The following is an 18,322-nucleotide window of genomic DNA, read 5'->3' on the forward strand; positions in this document are numbered from 1 at the left end:
AGACCTCTCCTCCCGCTTTTGTTAATATATTTGAACTTTAGTCGGACATTCAAACCTTCTTGCAGCTGAACCACCTCCGCTCCCTGTTTTGATCATATATGGTCTGGCAATACTACCTTTTCTTACCCGTTTGTGAGTAATTATGGCTGGACATTCACACCTACTTGCAGCCGAACACAACCTCTCTCGCTTTTGATGATGTATGGACCGGCATTCTTACCTTTTCTAACACATTTTTCAGCAATTATGTTCGGAGATTCACACCTACTCACAGCCGAACAACTCCGCTCCCGCATTTGATGGTGTATAGTCGGGCATTCTCACCCTTTCTCATCAGCTTTTTGCAAATTATGATCTGACATTCACACCTACTTGCAGTCGAACAGCTCTGCTCCCGCTTTTGATTATGTTTGGTTGGATATTCGAACCTTTTCTTAACTTCTTTTTACATATTTTGGTTGGACGTTCACACCTTCTTGTAGCCGAACACTTCCACTCCTGCTTTTGATGATGTATGGTTGGGCATTCACACCTTTTTTTTGCCCATTTTTCAGGAATTATGGGTGGACATTCACACCTTGCAGCTGAACACCTCCTATCCCACTTATGATCATGTGCGGTTTGATTTTCGAAAAGTTTCTTTCATGTTTTCTAGCAATTATTGATGGACATGTAGACCTTCTTGCAGCTGAACACCTCCGCTCCCGCTTTTGATCATACATTGTCAGGCATTCGCACCTTTTCTTACCCACTTTTTACAAACTTTAGTCGAACAGTCACACCTTTTTGCAGCCGAACACCACCTCTCCCGCTTTTGATGATGTATGGTCCAGCATTCTTACCTTTTCTAACACATTCTTCAGCAATTATGGTCGGACATTCACACCTACTCAGAGCCGAACACCTCCGCTCCCGCATTTGATGGTGTATAGTCGGGCATTCTCACCCTTTCTCATCAGCTTTTTACAAATTATGATCTGACATTCACACCTGCTTTTGATATGTATTGTTAGGCATTCGCACCTTTTTTTTACCCATTTTTCATGAATTATGGGTGGACATTCACACCTTCTTGCAGCCGAACACCTCCTCTCCCGCTTATGATCATGTGCGGTTTGATATTTGAAAATTTACTTTCTTGTTTTAAAGCAATTATTGATGGACATTCAAACCTTCTTTTTGATGGTGTATAGTCGGGCTTTCGAGCCTTTTCTTCCCGGTTTTTACAAACCATGGTCGGACTTTCACACCTTCTTGTAGCCGAACAACTCCGCTCCCGCTATTGATTGTGTACAGTCGGGTATTTTAACCTTTTCTTACCCGCTTTTTACCAACTATGGTCGGACATTCACACCGTCTTACAGCGGAACACCTCTGCTCCCGCTTTTGATGGTGTATAGTCGGGCATTCGAACCTTTTCTTACCCGCTTTTTACAAACTATGGTGGGACATTCAAACCTTCTTGTATCCGAAAACCTCCGCTCTCTCTTTTGATCATACATTGTCGGACATTCGCACCTTTTCTTACCCGCTTTTTACAAACCATGGTCGGACTTTCACATCTTCTTGTAGCCGAACACATCCGCTCCCGCTATTGATTGTGTACAGTCGGGTATTTTAACCTTTTCTTACCCGCTTTTTACCAACTATGGTCGGACATTCACACCTTCGTACAGCGGAACACCTCCGCTCCCTCTTTTGATGGTGTATGTTCGGGCATTCAAACCTTTTCTTACCCGCTTTTTCCAAACTATGGTCGGCTATTCACAGCTTCCTCTCCACCATACTTGTATGGTGGGATATTCACACCCACTTGCATCCGAAGACCTCCGCCCCAAATTTTGTTGATATTTAGTCGGACATTCGCACCTTACCCGCTTTTGGCAAACTATGGCCTTCTTGCAGCCAAACACCTCTGATCTCGCTTTTGATGATGTAAGGTTGGGCATTCAGACCTTGCTTCACCTGCTTTTCACCAAATATAGTCGGACATTCACACCTTCTTGCAGCCGAACACTTCCGCTCCACCTTTTAGTGTTCTATCACACCTTTTTTTCACCGCATTTTATACATTATGGTCGGAAATTTTCAACCACTCTCATCCGAAGACCTCTCCTCCCGCTTTTGTTAATATATTTGAACTTTAGTCGGACATTCAAACCTTCTTGCAGCTGAACCACCTCCGCTCCCTGTTTTGATCATATATGGTCTGGCAATACTACCTTTTCTTACCCGTTTGTGAGTAATTATGGCTGGACATTCACACCTACTTGCAGCCGAACACAACCTCTCTCGATTTTGATGATGTATGGACCGGCATTCTTACCTTTTCTAAAACATTTTTCAGCAATTATGGTCGGAGATTCACACCTACTCACAGCCGAACAACTCCGCTCCCGCATTTGATGGTGTATAGTCGGGCATTCTCACCCTTTCTCATCAGCTTTTTGCAAATTATGATCTGACATTCACACCTACTTGCAGTCGAACAGCTCTGCTCCCGCTTTTGATTATGTTTGGTTGGATATTCGAACCTTTTCTTAACTTCTTTTTACATATTTTGGTTGGACGTTCACACCTTCTTGTAGCCGAACACTTCCACTCCTGCTTTTGATGATGTATGGTTGGGCATTCACACCTTTTTTTTGCCCATTTTTCAGGAATTATGGGTGGACATTCACACCTTGCAGCTGAACACCTCCTATCCCACTTATGATCATGTGCGGTTTGATTTTCGAAAAGTTTCTTTCATGTTTTCTAGCAATTATTGATGGACATGTAGACCTTCTTGCAGCTGATCACCTCCGCTCCCGCTTTTGATCATACATTGTCAGGCATTCGCACCTTGTCTTACCCACTTTTTACAAACTTTAGTCGAACAGTCACACCTTTTTGCAGCCGAACACCACCTCTCCCGCTTTTGATGATGTATGGTCCAGCATTCTTACCTTTTCTAACACATTCTTCAGCAATTATGGTCGGAGATTCACACCTACTCACAGCCGAACAACTCCGCTCCCGCATTTGATGGTGTATAGTCGGGCATTCTCACCCTTTCTCATCAGCTTTTTACAAATTATGATCTGACATTCACACCTGCATTTGATAATGTATTGTTAGGCATTCGCACCTTTTTTTTTTACCCATTTTTCATGAATTATGGGTGGACATTCACACCTTCTTGCAGCCGAACACCTCCTCTCCCGCTTATGATCATGTGCGGTTTGATATTCGAAAATTTACTTTCTTGTTTTAAAGCAATTATTGATGGACATTCAAACCATCTTTTTGATGGTGTATAGTCGGGCTTTCGAGCCTTTTCTTCCCGGTTTTTACAAACCATGGTCGGACTTTCACACCTTCTTGTAGCCGAACAACTCCGCTCCCGCTATTGATTGTGTACAGTCGGGTATTTTAACCTTTTCTTACCCGCTTTTTACCAACTATGGTCGGACATTCACACCGTCTTACAGCCGAACACATCCGCTCCCGCTATTGATTGTGTACAGTCGGGTATTTTAACCTTTTCTTACCCGCTTTTTACCAAGTATGGTCGGACATTCACACCTTCGTACAGCGGAACACCTCCGCTCCCTCTTTTGATGGTGTATGTTCGGGCATTCAAACCTTTTCTTACCCGCTTTTTCCAAACTATGGTCGGCTATTCACAGCTTCCTCTCCACCATACTTGTATGGTGGGATATTCACACCCACTTGCATCCGAAGACCTCCGCCCCAAATTTTGTTGATATTTAGTCGGACATTCGCACCTTACCCGCTTTTGGCAAACTATGGCCTTCTTGCAGCCAAACACCTCTGATCTCGCTTTTGATGATGTAAGGTTGGGCATTCAGACCTTGCTTCACCTGCTTTTCAGCCAAATATAGTCGGACATTCACACCTTCTTGCAGCCGAACACTTCCGCTCCACCTTTTAGTGTTCTATCACACCTTTTTTTCACCGCATTTTATAAATTATGGTCGGAAATTTTCAACCACTCTCATCCGAAGACCTCTCCTCCCGCTTTTGTTAATATATTTGAACTTTAGTCGGACATTCAAACCTTCTTGCAGCTGAACCACCTCCGCTCCCTGTTTTGATCATATATGGTCTGGCAATACTACCTTTTCTTACCCGTTTGTGAGTAATTATGGCTGGACATTCACACCTACTTGCAGCCGAACACAACCTCTCTCGCTTTTGATGATGTATGGACCGGCATTGTTACCTTTTCTAACACATTTTTCAGCAATTATGGTCGGAGATTCACACCTACTCACAGCCGAACAACTCCGCTCCCGCATTTGATGGTGTATAGTCGGGCATTCTCACCCTTTCTCATCAGCTTTTTGCAAATTATGATCTGACATTCACACCTACTTGCAGTCGAACAGCTCTGCTCCCGCTTTTGATTATGTTTGGTTGGATATTCGAACCTTTTCTTAACTTCTTTTTACATATTTTGGTTGGACGTTCACACCTTCTTGTAGCCGAACACTTCCACTCCTGCTTTTGATGATGTATCGTTGGGCATTGTGTAACACACCTTTTTTTTGCCCATTTTTCAGGAATTATGGGTGGACATTCACACCTTGCAGCTGAACACCTCCTATCCCACTTATGATCATGTGCGGTTTGATATTCGAAAATTTACTTTCTTGTTTTAAAGCAATTATTGATGGACATTCAAACCTTCTTTTTGATGGTGTATAGTCGGGCTTTCGAGCCTTTTCTTCCCGGTTTTTACAAACCATGGTCGGACTTTCACACCTTCTTGTAGCCGAACAACTCCGCTCCCACTATTGATTGTGTACAGTCGGGTATTTTAACCTTTTCTTACCCGCTTTTTACCAACTATGGTCGGACATTCACACCGTCTTACAGCGGAACACCTCTGCTCCCGCTTTTGATGGTGTATAGTCGGGCATTCGAACCTTTTCTTACCCGCTTTTTACAAACTATGGTGGGACATTCAAACCGTCTTGTATCCGAAAACCTCCGCTCTCTCTTTTGATCATACATTGTCGGACATTCGCACCTTTTCTTACCCGCTTTTTACAAACCATGGTCGGACTTTCACATCTTCTTGTAGCCGAACACATCCGCTCCCGCTATTGATTGTGTACAGTCGGGTATTTTAACCTTTTCTTACCCGCTTTTTACCAAGTATGGTCGGACATTCACACCTTCGTACAGCGGAACACCTCCGCTCCCTCTTTTGATGGTGTATGTTCGGGCATTCAAACCTTTTCTTACCCGCTTTTTCCAAACTATGGTCGGCTATTCACAGCTTCCTCTCCACCATACTTGTATGGTGGGATATTCACACCCACTTGCATCCGAAGACCTCCGCCCCAAATTTTGTTGATATTTAGTCGGACATTCGCACCTTACCTGCTTTTGTCAAACTATGGCCTTCTTGCAGCCAAACACCTCTGATCTCGCTTTTGATGATGCAAGGTTGGGCATTCAGACCTTGCTTCACCTGCTTTTCACCAAATATAGTCGGACATTCACACCTTCTTGCAGCCGAACACTTCCGCTCCACCTTTTAGTGTTCTATCACACCTTTTTTTCACCGCATTTTATACATTATGGTCGGAAATTTTCAACCACTCTCATCCGAAGACCTCTCCTCCCGCTTTTGTTAATATATTTGAACTTTAGTCGGACATTCAAACCTTCTTGCAGCTGAACCACCTCCGCTCCCTGTTTTGATCATATATGGTCTGGCAATACTACCTTTTCTTACCCGTTTGTGAGTAATTATGGCTGGACATTCACACCTACTTGCAGCCGAACACAGCCTCTCTCGCTTTTGATGATGTATGGACCGGCATTGTTACCTTTTCTAACACATTTTTCAGCAATTATGGTCGGAGATTCACACCTACTCACAGCCGAACAACTCCGCTCCCGCATTTGATGGTGTATAGTCGGGCATTCTCACCCTTTCTCATCAGCTTTTTGCAAATTATGATCTGACATTCACACCTACTTGCAGTCGAACAGCTCTGCTCCCGCTTTTGATTATGTTTGGTTGGATATTCGAACCTTTTCTTAACTTCTTTTTACATATTTTGGTTGGACGTTCACACCTTCTTGTAGCCGAACACTTCCACTCCTGCTTTTGATGATGTATCGTTGGGCATTGTGTAACACACCTTTTTTTTGCCCATTTCTCAGGAATTATGGGTGGACATTCACACCTTGCAGCTGAACACCTCCTATCCCACTTATGATCATGTGCGGTTTGATTTTCGAAAAGTTTCTTTCATGTTTTCTAGCAATTATTGATGGACATGTAGACCTTCTTGCAGCTGAACACCTCCGCTCCCGCTTTTGATCATACATTGTCAGGCATTCGCACCTTGTCTTACCCACTTTTTACAAACTTTAGTCGAACAGTCACACCTTTTTGCAGCCGAACACCACCTCTCCCGCTTTTGATGATGTATGGTCCGGCATTCTTACCTTTTCTAACACATTCTTCAGCAATTATGGTCGGACATTCACACCTACTCAGAGCCGAACACCTCCGCTCCCGCATTTGATGGTGTATAGTCGGGCATTCTCACCCTTTCTCATCAGCTTTTTACAAATTATGATCTGACATTCACACCTGCTTTTGATAATGTATTGTTAGGTATTCGCACCTTTTTTTTACCCATTTTTCATGAATTATGGGTGGACATTCACACCTTCTTGCAGCCGAACACCTCCTCTCCCGCTTATGATCATGTGCGGTTTGATATTCGAAAATTTACTTTCTTGTTTTAAAGCAATTATTGATGGACATTCAAACCTTCTTTTTGATGGTGTATAGTCGGGCTTTCGAGCCTTTTCTTCCCGGTTTTTACAAACCATGGTCGGACTTTCACACCTTCTTGTAGCCGAACAACTCCGCTCCCGCTATTGATTGTGTACAGTCGGGTATTTTAACCTTTTCTTACCCGCTTTTTACCAACTATGGTCGGACATTCACACCGTCTTACAGCGGAACACCTCTGCTCCCGCTTTTGATGGTGTATAGTCGGGCATTCGAACCTTTTCTTACCCGCTTTTTACAAACTATGGTGGGACATTCAAACCTTCTTGTATCCGAAAACCTCCGCTCTCTCTTTTGATCATACATTGTCGGACATTCGCACCTTTTCTTACCCGCTTTTTACAAACCATGGTCGGACTTTCACATCTTCTTGTAGCCGAACACATCCGCTCCCGCTATTGATTGTGTACAGTCGGGTATTTTAACCTTTTCTTACCCGCTTTTTACCAACTATTGTCGGACATTCACACCTTCGTACAGCGGAACACCTCCGCTCCCTCTTTTGATGGTGTATGTTCGGGCATTCAAACCTTTTCTTACCCGCTTTTTCCAAACTATGGTCGGCTATTCACAGCTTCCTCTCCACCATACTTGTATGGTGGAATATTCACACCCACTTGCATCCGAAGACCTCCGCCCCAAATTTTGTTGATATTTAGTCGGACATTCGCACCTTACCCGCTTTTGGAAAACTATGGCCTTCTTGCAGCCAAACACCTCTGATCTCGCTTTTGATGATGTAAGGTTGGGCATTCAGACCTTGCTTCACCTGCTTTTCACCAAATATAGTGGGACATTCACACCTTCTTGCAGCCGAACACTTCCGCTTTTAGTGTTCTATGAGGCATTCACATATTTTTTTTCACCGTATTTTATAGATTATGGTTGGAAATTCTCACCCACTCTCATCCGAAGACCTCTCCTCCCGCTTTTGTTAATATATAGTCGGGCATTCGAACCTTTTCTTACCCGCTTTTTACAAATTATAGTCGAACATTCACACCTACTTGCAGCTGAATACTTCCGCTCCACCTTTTAGGTATGTATGGTTGGCATTTGCGCCTCTTTTTATACTGATTGCTGAAGATTACGTTGTACTTTCTCAAACTACAACATTTTTTTATTTGTTGAAACTTGATTTGAAGTGGATAAATAAGGAGGACAAACAGTTTTAAGTCAGGCTGATAGAAGGAATTAATTTTATAGCAAAATCTGTACTTCGTCATATGTCGAGAGATGCTTATTGCTGAAGAAGTTCTTTCTCATTCTACAAAGTACAACGTTGTTTATCGTTGAAACTTGATTAGACATGAATAAATATGAAGGACAAAGCAGTCTTAACTTGGTTTGAGTTAAGGAATTCGTTTTATAGGAGAATCCGAATTCGTGCATAACTCATAAAATAGAGCTTATTTTCGGATTCCTGAAGAATGATTCTGGTTCTTTCTCATAATACAAAGTTTGTTGTTTATTGTTGAAACTTCATCAGAAGTGAAGAAATAAATGAATGCCTATCAACAAATTGACCTTCTGTTGACCTTCGGGGAGGTGAGTATCTTCACTAGACTCACCTGTCTGCTCTTCCTCCTCATTTAGCGTAGCTCCACCCTCTGCCTGTGAATTCTCACAGACTTCAACACTGAGTGGTGAGGCCTCTACAGGCCCCTCCCCTTTTTGCTCCTCACTTCCAATCCAAGCTTTTGGCGGGAAGTTTGAATTTATTGGGTCAACCTCTTCACTTTGTTCACCAACTGCCACCTTTGGTCCTTCTCTTTGTTGGCTTGACTGTGGCTTTACCGTCTTTAATTTGTTGGCAAAAGATTTAGGGCAATCTCTGAAGAGGTGACTTAATTCTCCACAGAGATTACATTTCCTGCCATTTGGACACTCTCCAAAAGTTTGCCCAATTTCTCTGCTCTTCCCACATAACACCTTGGTACAAGCCTCAACCAGGTGCCCATGCTCACCACACTTGCGGCAGAACTTGGGCTGCCCCTGGTAGTGGATGTAACCTCGGTTTTCATGGTGGCCAGAGTGTCGCCCACCCGCTGCACTGAGCACTCTTCAGCCCTTTTAAATGGTATAACTTTGCACTCCCGCACGCTCCGGCAAGCACCATTCAAGCAACAACTTTGCACTCCAGCTTCGAACATCGGCACAGTCGCAACAAGTAAGGCGACTCTACTCAGAGAAGTCACTCTGCACAGTAACAAGATTTCTTTTGCACAGACAGAAAGGGCTTCACCCGCAAAGGTAAAGTCTGCCAAAAATAGAAACAACTCATTAGTGCTGCTCTCCACAGAAATCTTTAGTAAAAGGCGAAAGACTTGTACGTTATGAAGAGAAACCAGAGTACGATTATCCGTCACTGCGGGAGCAGGGCATCAGGCTTGTTGGCATAGCCACCTTCCCCATGGTGAGCTTTGCTTGGTTGAGACGCTTGCTCCCCCCCCCTTGCTCCTCGGCTGACCAAGTAGGAACAATCGGGCCCTATTCGATGGCTGCCTTGTCTTTTACTCTGTGCAAAAGACAAGGCAGCAACAAAAACACCACGAGAATCCCGTATTGAGGCTTTGTTCTGATCGCTCATTCGGTGTCGCGTTTCTTTCAAGCAATTCTCCCGGTTAGCCCACACTCGGCTCGCTCCCATAGCCGTGTTAAAGTCTACTTCGCATTCACTCTCTTTTCTCAGCAGACTCTTGGGATTTTATCTATAAAATGAATTCCTTCACTCAAACTATGTGAAAACTGCTTTGTCCTTAATATTTACCATGTCTAGAAAGATTTAAACAAAAAAAACAACGTTGTACTTTGCAGTAAAAGAAAGAGCAAATCTAAAGTTTCAGGAATCCGAGAATAAGCTTACTTTCATGAGTTCTTCACGATTTGCTATAAAATGAATTCCTTCACTCAAACTAAATTAAAACTGCTAAACCGCTAATCTGTTATATGTAAGGCAGATGTCAAATTCACCGAAATAGGATCAAAGGGTATTCGGCCAATCGAGCTGTAGCAGCTTCGGTAAAAGAGTATAAGTTGAAGAGTTTGTGAATAAAGGTGTGCGCACACATAGTGAGCTGTACGAAAATAGGCAGGGAGCAATGCCGGCTGGGGTATATGTTCTTGTATGTTGTATGACTGTTTGATTTGAATGTGTTGTGTAAGTGTCCTGTTGAATGTTACATGTTTGGGCTTTGACACGCTTCACTGTGGTTGTTAACTGTGTGGTGTGTCCTGAAATGTTATATGTTTGGGCTGTGAGACATGCTTAATGCTTGTCAGTAGCTACCCACTTATTCATATATAGCAACTGACAACATAAGAAGTCCGGACATACTTTGATAGTAGTTGTAGAAGTATCCTTATTGATAATAGATCACTAATTCATAGTGATAGAACAGTAGATGAACAGGTGCTTGCACATGTCTCACGAAAATAAAATGGGTGTATCATTGCTGATGGCAGAGCAATACTGCCAAACTTATGAGTTCTTGTGGCAAACTTGATTCAGTGTCTTGACGTGTATACGCTGTTTCGCTGACTTGATTGTCACAAGAAACAAAGTGTGTTTGATAAGATCCGACCATTTTATCACGGGAGGATCAGTATGTATGGATTCTGATGTGACTGATAAACCCATTCGTATCTTAAGCATAATCTAATACATGAGACAACGCCCCGGCACACGATAAAAAAAAAAAAAAGAGAGAGAGCGGTTTTGTGTCCCCACAGTCCATAATGTAGAAAAGAGAGAAAAAAGCCTTTCTGATTTGGTGTGTGTGCTCATAGTGCAGAGTGTAGAGAAAAGAAAGCCGTTTTGGTGTCACGGGTGTTGTGACTTACATACACACATTTCTAAATTGAGAAAGGAAATTATTTTAGAGGAAGCACTAGAGTTTAGATCCCACTTTTGTTGATAGGCATTCATTTATTTCTTCACTTCTGATGAAGTTTCAACAATAAACAACAAACTTTGTATTATGAGAAAGAACCAGAATCATTCTTCAGGAATCCGAAAATAAGCTCTATTTTATGAGTTATGCACGAATTCGGATTCTCCTATAAAACGAATTCCTTAACTCAAACCAAGTTAAGACTGCTTTGTCCTTCATATTTATTCATGTCTAATCAAGTTTCAACGATAAACAACGTTGTACTTTGTAGAATGAGAAAGAACTTCTTCAGCAATAAGCATCTCTCGACATATGACGAAGTACAGATTTTGCTATAAAATTAATTCCTTCTATCAGCCTGACTTAAAACTGTTTGTCCTCCTTATTTATCCACTTCAAATCAAGTTTCAACAAATAAAAAAATGTTGTAGTTTGAGAAAGTACAACTTAATCTTCAGCAATCAGTATAAAAAGAGGTGCAAATGCCAACCATACATACCTAAAAGGTGGAGCGGAAGTATTCAGCTGCAAGTAGGTGTGAATGTTCGACCATAATTTGTAAAAAGTGGGTAAGAAAAGGTTCGAATGCCCGACTAAATATTAACAAAAGCGGGAGGAGAGGTCTTCGGATGAGAGTGGGTGAGAATTTCCAACCATAATCTATAAAATACGGTGAAAAAAAATATGTGAATGCCTCATAGAACACTAAAAGCGGAAGTGTTCGGCTGCAAGAAGGTGTGAATGTCCGACTATATTTGGTGAAAAGCAGGTGAAGCAAGGTCTGAATGCCCAACCTTACATCATCAAAAGCGAGATCAGAGGTGTTTGGCTGCAAGAAGGCCATAGTTTGCCAAAAGCGGGTAAGGTCCGAATGTCCGACTAAATATCAACAAAATTTGGGGCGGAGGTCTTCGGATGCAAGTGGGTGTGAATATCCCACCATACAAGTATGGTGGAGAGGAAGCTGTGAATAGTCGACCATAGTTTGGAAAAAGCGGGTAAGAAAAGGTTTGAATACCCGAACATACACCATCAAAAGAGGGAGCGGAGGTGTTCCGCTGTACGAAGGTGTGAATGTCCGACCATAGTTGGTAAAAAGCGGGTAAGAAAAGGTTAAAATACCCGACTGTACACAATCAATAGCGGGAGCGGATGTGTTCGGCTACAAGAAGATGTGAAAGTCCGACCATGGTTTGTAAAAAGCGGGTAAGAAAAGGTGCGAATGTCCGACAATGTATGATCAAAAGAGAGAGCGGAGGTTTTCGGATACAAGAAGGTTTGAATGTCCCACCATAGTTTGTAAAAAGCGGGTAAGAAAAGGTGAGAATGCCCGACTATACACCATCAAAAGCGGGAGAGGAAGTGTTCCGCTGTAAGACGGTGTGAATGTCCGACCATAGTTGGTAAAAAGCGGGTAAGAAAAGGTTAAAATACCCGACTGTACACAATCAATAGCGGGAGCGGAGTTGTTCGGCTACTAAAAGGTGTGAAATTCCGACCCTGGTTTTTAAAAAGCGGGTAAGAAAAGGTTCGAATGCCCGAACATACACCATCAAAAGAGGGAGCGGAGCTGTTCCGCTGTAAGACGGTGTGAATGTCCGATCATAGTTGGTAAAAAGCGGGTAAGAAAAGGTTAAAATACCCGACTGTACACAATCAAAAGAGGGAGCGGAGTTGTTCAGCTAAGAGAAGGTGTGAAAGTCCGACCATGGTTTGTAAAAAGCGGGTAAGAAAAGGTTCGTATGCCCGAATATACACTATCAAAACCGGAAGCGTAGGTGTTCGGCTGCAAGAAGATGTGAACTTCCGACCAAAGTTTGTAAAAAAGCAGTTAAGAAAAGTTTCGAATATCTAACCAAACATAATCAAAAGCGGGAGCAGAGCTGTTCAACTGCAAGTAGGTGTGAATGTCAGAGAATAATTTGCAAAAAGCTGATGAGAAAGGGTGAGAAATCCCGACTATACACCATCAAATGCGGTAGCGGAGTTGTTCGGCTGTGAGTAGGTGTGATTCTCCAACCATAATTGCTGAAAAATGTGTTAGAAAAGGTAAGAATGCCGGTCCATACATCATCAAAAGCGGGAGAGGTGGTGTTCGGCTGCAAGTAGGTGTGAATGTCCATTAATAATTGCTTTAAAACATGAAAGAAAATTTTCGAATATCAAACCTTACATGATCATTAGCGGGAGAGGAGGTGTTCAGCTGCAAGAAGATGTGAATATCCACCCATAATTACTGAAAAATGGGTAGGAAAAGATGCGAATGTCCAACCATAAATCATCAAAAGCAGGAGTGGAGTTGTTCAGCTACAAGAAGGTATGAAAGTCCAACCATGGTTTGTAAAAAGCGGGTAAGAGAAGGTTCGAATACCCGAATATATACCATCAAAAGCGGAAGCGGGGGTGTTCGGCTGCAAGAAGGTGTGAACGTCCGACCAAAGTTTGTAAAAAGCAGTTAAGAAAAGGTTTGAATATCCAACCGAACATAATCAAAAGCGGGAGCAGAGCTGTTCGACTGCAAGTAGGTGTGAATGTCAGATCATAATTGCTGAAAAATGTGATAGAAAAGACTAGAATGCCGGACAATACATCATCAAAAGCGGGAGAGGTGGTTTTTCGGCTGCAAGTAGGTGTGAATGTCCAGCCATAATTACTCACAAACGGGGGAAGAAAAGGTAGTATTTCCAGACCACACATGATCAAAACAGGGAATGGAGGTGGTTCAGCTGCAAGGTGTGAATGTCTGACTAAAGTTTGTAAAAACCGTGTAAGACAAGGGGCGAATGCCCGACAATGTATGATCAAAAGAGGGAGCGGAGGTTTTCGGCTGCAAGGTGTGAATGTCCAACCATAATTTGTAAAAATCGGGGAAGAAAAGGCTCGAAAGCCCGACTATACACCATCAAAAGCGGGAGCAGAGGTGTTCAGGTGCAAGAAGGTCTGAACGTCCGACCAATAATTACTGAAAAATGGGTAAGAAAAGGTGCGAATGCCAAATCATACATCATCAAAAGCAGGAAAGGATGTGTTCGGCTACAAGAAGGTTTGAATGTCCAACCATAGTAAGTAATAGGTGGGTAAGAAAAGGCTCGAATGCCCGACTATACACCATCAAAAGCGGAAGCGGAGGTGTTCGGCTGCAAGACGGTGTGAACGTCCGACCAAAGTTTGTAAAAAGCATTAAGAAAATGTTCGAATATCCAACCAAACATAATCAAAAGCGGGAGCAGAGCTGTTCGACTGCAAGTAGGTGTGAATATCAGATCATAATTTGCAAAAAGCTGATGAGAAAGGGTGAGAAATCCCGACTATACACTATCAAATGTGGGAGCGGAGGTGTTCGTCTGTGAGTAGGTGTGAATGTCCGACCATAATTGCTGAAAAATGTGTTAGAAAAGGTAAGAATGCCGGACCATATATCATCAAAAGCGGGAGAGGTTGTGTTCGGCTGCAAGAAGGTGTGAATGTCCAGCCATAATTACTCACAAACGGGTAAGAAAAGGTACTATTGCCAGACCATATATGATCAAAACAGGGAGCGGAGGTGGTTCAGCTGCAAGAAGGTTTGAATGTCCGACTAAAGTTTGTAAAAAGCGGGTAAGACAAGGTGTGAATGCCCGACAATGTATGATCAAAAGAGGAGCGGAGGTTTTCGGCTGCAAGGTCTGAATGTCCACCCATAATTACTGAAAAATGGGTAAGAAAAGGTGCGAAAGCCCAACCGCACATGATCATAAGTGGATGAGAAGGTGTTCGACTGCAAGTAGGTGTGAATGTAAGATCATAATTTTTAAAAAGCGGGTAAGAAAAGGTAAGAATGCCCAACCATAAATTATCAAAAGCGGCAGCAGAGTTTCGGCTGGTATTTATCAATGTCTAGATAGATTTCAACAAAAAACAACGTTGTACTTTGCAGTAAAAGAAAGTGCAAATCAAAAGTTTTAGGAATCCGAGAATAAGCTTATTTTCATGAGTTCTGCACGATTTCGGATTTTATGTATAAAATGAATTTCTTCACGCAAACTAAGTTAACACTGCTTTGTCCTTCATATGTACCCATTTCTACATATATTTCAAGCATAAACTTCCTCATATTACCCTGAATAATACCCATGAATATGGAAGGACAAAGCAGTTTTAACTTGGTTTGAGCAAAGCAATTCATTTTATAGCAAAATCCGAAATCGTGCAGAACTCATGAAAGCAGGCTTATACTCGGATTCCTGAAACTTTAGATTTGCTCTTTCTTTTACTGCAAAGTACAACGTTGTTTTTTTGTTTAAATCTTTCTAGACATGGTAAATATGAAGGACAAATCAGTTTTAACATAGTTTGAGTGAAGTAATGCATTTTATAAGCAAAATCCCAAATCATGCAGAACTCACGAAAAGCTTTTTCTCGCTTTTCACTGCTTTTTACAAACTTTGGTCGGACGTTCACACCTTCTTGCATCCGAACACCTCCGCTTCCGCTTTTGATGATGTATATTCGGGCATTCGAACCTTTTATTACCCGCTTTTTACAAACCATTGTCGGACTTTCACACCTTCTTGCAGCCGAACACCACCTCTACCGCTTTTGATGATGTATGGTCCAGTATTCTTACCTTTTCTAACACATTTTTCAGCAATTATGGTCGGACATTCACACCTACTCAAAGCTGGACACCTCCGCTCCCGCTTTTGATCATACAATGTCGGGACATCGCTCCTTGTCTTACTAGCTTTTTACAAACTTTAGTCGAACATTCACACCTTCTTGCAGCTGAACACCTCCGCTCCCGCTTTTGATGATGTATAGTCGGGCTTTCAAGCCTTTTCTTAACCGGTTTTTACAAATTATGGTTGGACATTCAGACCTTGCAGCCGAACACCTCCGCATTCTCTTTTGATCATACATTGTCGGGCATTCGCACCTTGTCTTTCCCGCTTTTTACAAACTATAGTCAGACATTCACACCTTGCAGCTGAACCTCCGCTCCCTGTTTTGATCATGTATGGTCTGGCAATACTACCTTTTCTTCCCCCGTTTGTGAGTAATTATGGCTGGACATTCACACCTACTTGCAGTCGAACAGCTCTGCTCCCGCTTTTGATTATGTTTGGTTGGATTTTCGAACCTTTTCTTAACTGCTTTTTACAAACCATGGTCGGACTTTCACACCTTCTTGTAGCCGAACAACTCCGCTCCCGCTATTGATTTTGTACAGTCGGGTATTTTAACCTTTTCTTACCCGCTTTTTACCAACTATGGTCGGACATTCACACCATCTTACAGCGGAACACCTCTGCTCCCGCTTTTGATGGTGTATAGTCGGGCATTCGAAGCTTTTCTTACCCGCTTTTTACAAACTATGGTGGGACATTCAAACCTTCTTGTATCCGAAAACCTCCGCTCTCTCTTTTGATCATACATTGTTGGACATTCGCACCTTTTCTTACCCGCTTTTTACAAACCATGGTCGGACTTTCACATCTTCTTGTAGCCGAACACATCCGCTCCCGCTATTAATTGTGTACAGTCGGGTATTTTAACCTTTTCTTACCCGCTTTTTACCAAGTATGGTCGGACATTCACACCTTCGTACAGCGGAACACCTCCGCTCCCTCTTTTGATGGTGTATGTTCGGGCATTCAAACCTTTTCTTACCCGCTTTTTCCAAACTATGGTCGGCTATTCACAGCTTCCTCTCCACCATACTTGTATGGTGGGATATGCACACCCACTTGCATCCGAAGACCTCCGCCCCAAATTTTGTTGATATTTAGTCGGACATTCGCACCTTACCCGCTTTTGGCAAACTATGGCCTTCTTGCAGCCAAACACCTCTGATCTCCGTTTTGATGATGTAAGGTTGGGCATTCAGACCTTGCTTCACCTGCTTTTCACCAAATATAGTCGGACATTCACACCTTCTTGCAGCCGAACACTTCCGCTCCACCTTTTAGTGTTCTATCACACCTTTTTTTCACCGCATTTTATACATTATGGTCGGAAATTTTCAACCACTCTCATCCGAAGACCTGTCCTCCCGCTTTTGTTAATATATTTGAACTTTAGTCGGACATTCAAACCTTCTTGCAGCTGAACCACCTCCACTCCCTGTTTTGATCATATATGGTCTGGCAATACTACCTTTTCTTACCCGTTTGTGAGTAATTATGGCTGGACATTCACACCTACTTGCAGCCGAACACAACCTCTCTCGCTTTTCATGATGTATGGACCGGCATTCTTACCTTTTCTAACACATTTTTCAGCAATTATGGTCGGAGATTCACACCTACTCACAGACGAACAACTCCGCTCCCGCATTTGATGGTGTATAGTCGGGCATTCTCACCCTTTCTCATCAGCTTTTTGCAAATTATGATCTGACATTCACACCTACTTGCAGTCGAACAGCTCTGCTCCCGCTTTTGATTATGTTTGGTTGGATATTCGAACCTTTTCTTAACTTCTTTTTACATATTTTGGTTGGACGTTCACACCTTCTTGTAGCCGAACACTTCCACTCCTGCTTTTGATGATGTATGGTTGGGCATTCACACCTTTTTTTTGCCCATTTTTCAGGAATTATGGGTGGACATTCACACCTTGCAGCTGAACACCTCCTATCCCACTTATGATCATGTGCGGTTTGATTTTCGAAAAGTTTCTTTCATGTTTTCTAGCAATTATTGATGGACATGTAGACCTTCTTGCAGCTGAACACCTCCGCTCCCGCTTTTGATCATACATTGTCAGGCATTCGCACCTTGTCTTACCCTCTTTTTACAAACTTTAGTCGAACAGTCAAACCTTTTTGCAGCCGAACACCACCTCTCCCGCTTTTGATGATGTATGGTCCAGCATTCTTACCTTTTCTAACACATTCTTCAGCAATTATGGTCGGACATTCACACCTACTCAGAGCCGAACACCTCCGCTCCCGCATTTGATGGTGTATAGTCGGGCATTCTCACCCTTTCTCATCAGCTTTTTACAAATTATGATCTGACATTCACACCTGCTTTTGATAATGTATTGTTAGGCATTCGCACCTTTTTTTTTACCCATTTTTCATGAATTATGGGTGGACATTCACACCTTCTTGCAGCCGAACACCTCCTCTCCCGCTTATGATCATGTGCGGTTTGATATTCGAAAATTTACTTTCTTGTTTTAAAGCAATTATTGATGGACATTCAAACCTTCTTATTGATGGTGTATAGTCGGGCTTTCGAGCCTTTTCTTCCCGGTTTTTACAAACCATGGTCGGACTTTCACACCTTCTTGTAGCCGAACAACTCCGCTTCCGCTATTGATTGTGTACAGTCGGGTATTTTAACCTTTTCTTACCCGCTTTTTACCAACTATGGTCGAAAATTCACACCGTCTTACAGCGGAACACCTCTGCTCCCGCTTTTGATGGTGTATAGTCGGGCATTCGAAGCTTTTCTTACCCGTTATTTACAAACTATGGTGGGACATTCAAACCTTCTTGTATCCGAAAACCTCCGCTCTCTCTTTTGATCATACATTGTCGGACATTCGCACCTTTTCTTACCCGCTTTTTACAAACCATGGTCGGACTTTCACATCTTCTTGTAGCCGAACA

General features: G+C 42.6%; 1 non-coding gene across 1 annotated transcript; it reads right to left on the minus strand.

Moving 5' to 3' along the window:
• Window positions 1-9,071: 9,071 nt before the first annotated feature.
• On the minus strand, window positions 9,072-9,185 carry LOC140317277 (U5 spliceosomal RNA). The gene has a single exon (XR_011917605.1). It is a non-coding gene; the product is annotated as a U5 spliceosomal RNA (small nuclear RNA).
• Between the last annotated feature and the right edge of the window lie 9,137 nt (window positions 9,186-18,322).

This window comes from Leuresthes tenuis, unplaced genomic scaffold (assembly GCF_036924035.1).
Source record: "Leuresthes tenuis unplaced genomic scaffold, fLeuTen1.0.hap1 SCAF_10, whole genome shotgun sequence".
NCBI lineage: Eukaryota > Metazoa > Chordata > Actinopteri > Atheriniformes > Atherinopsidae > Leuresthes > Leuresthes tenuis.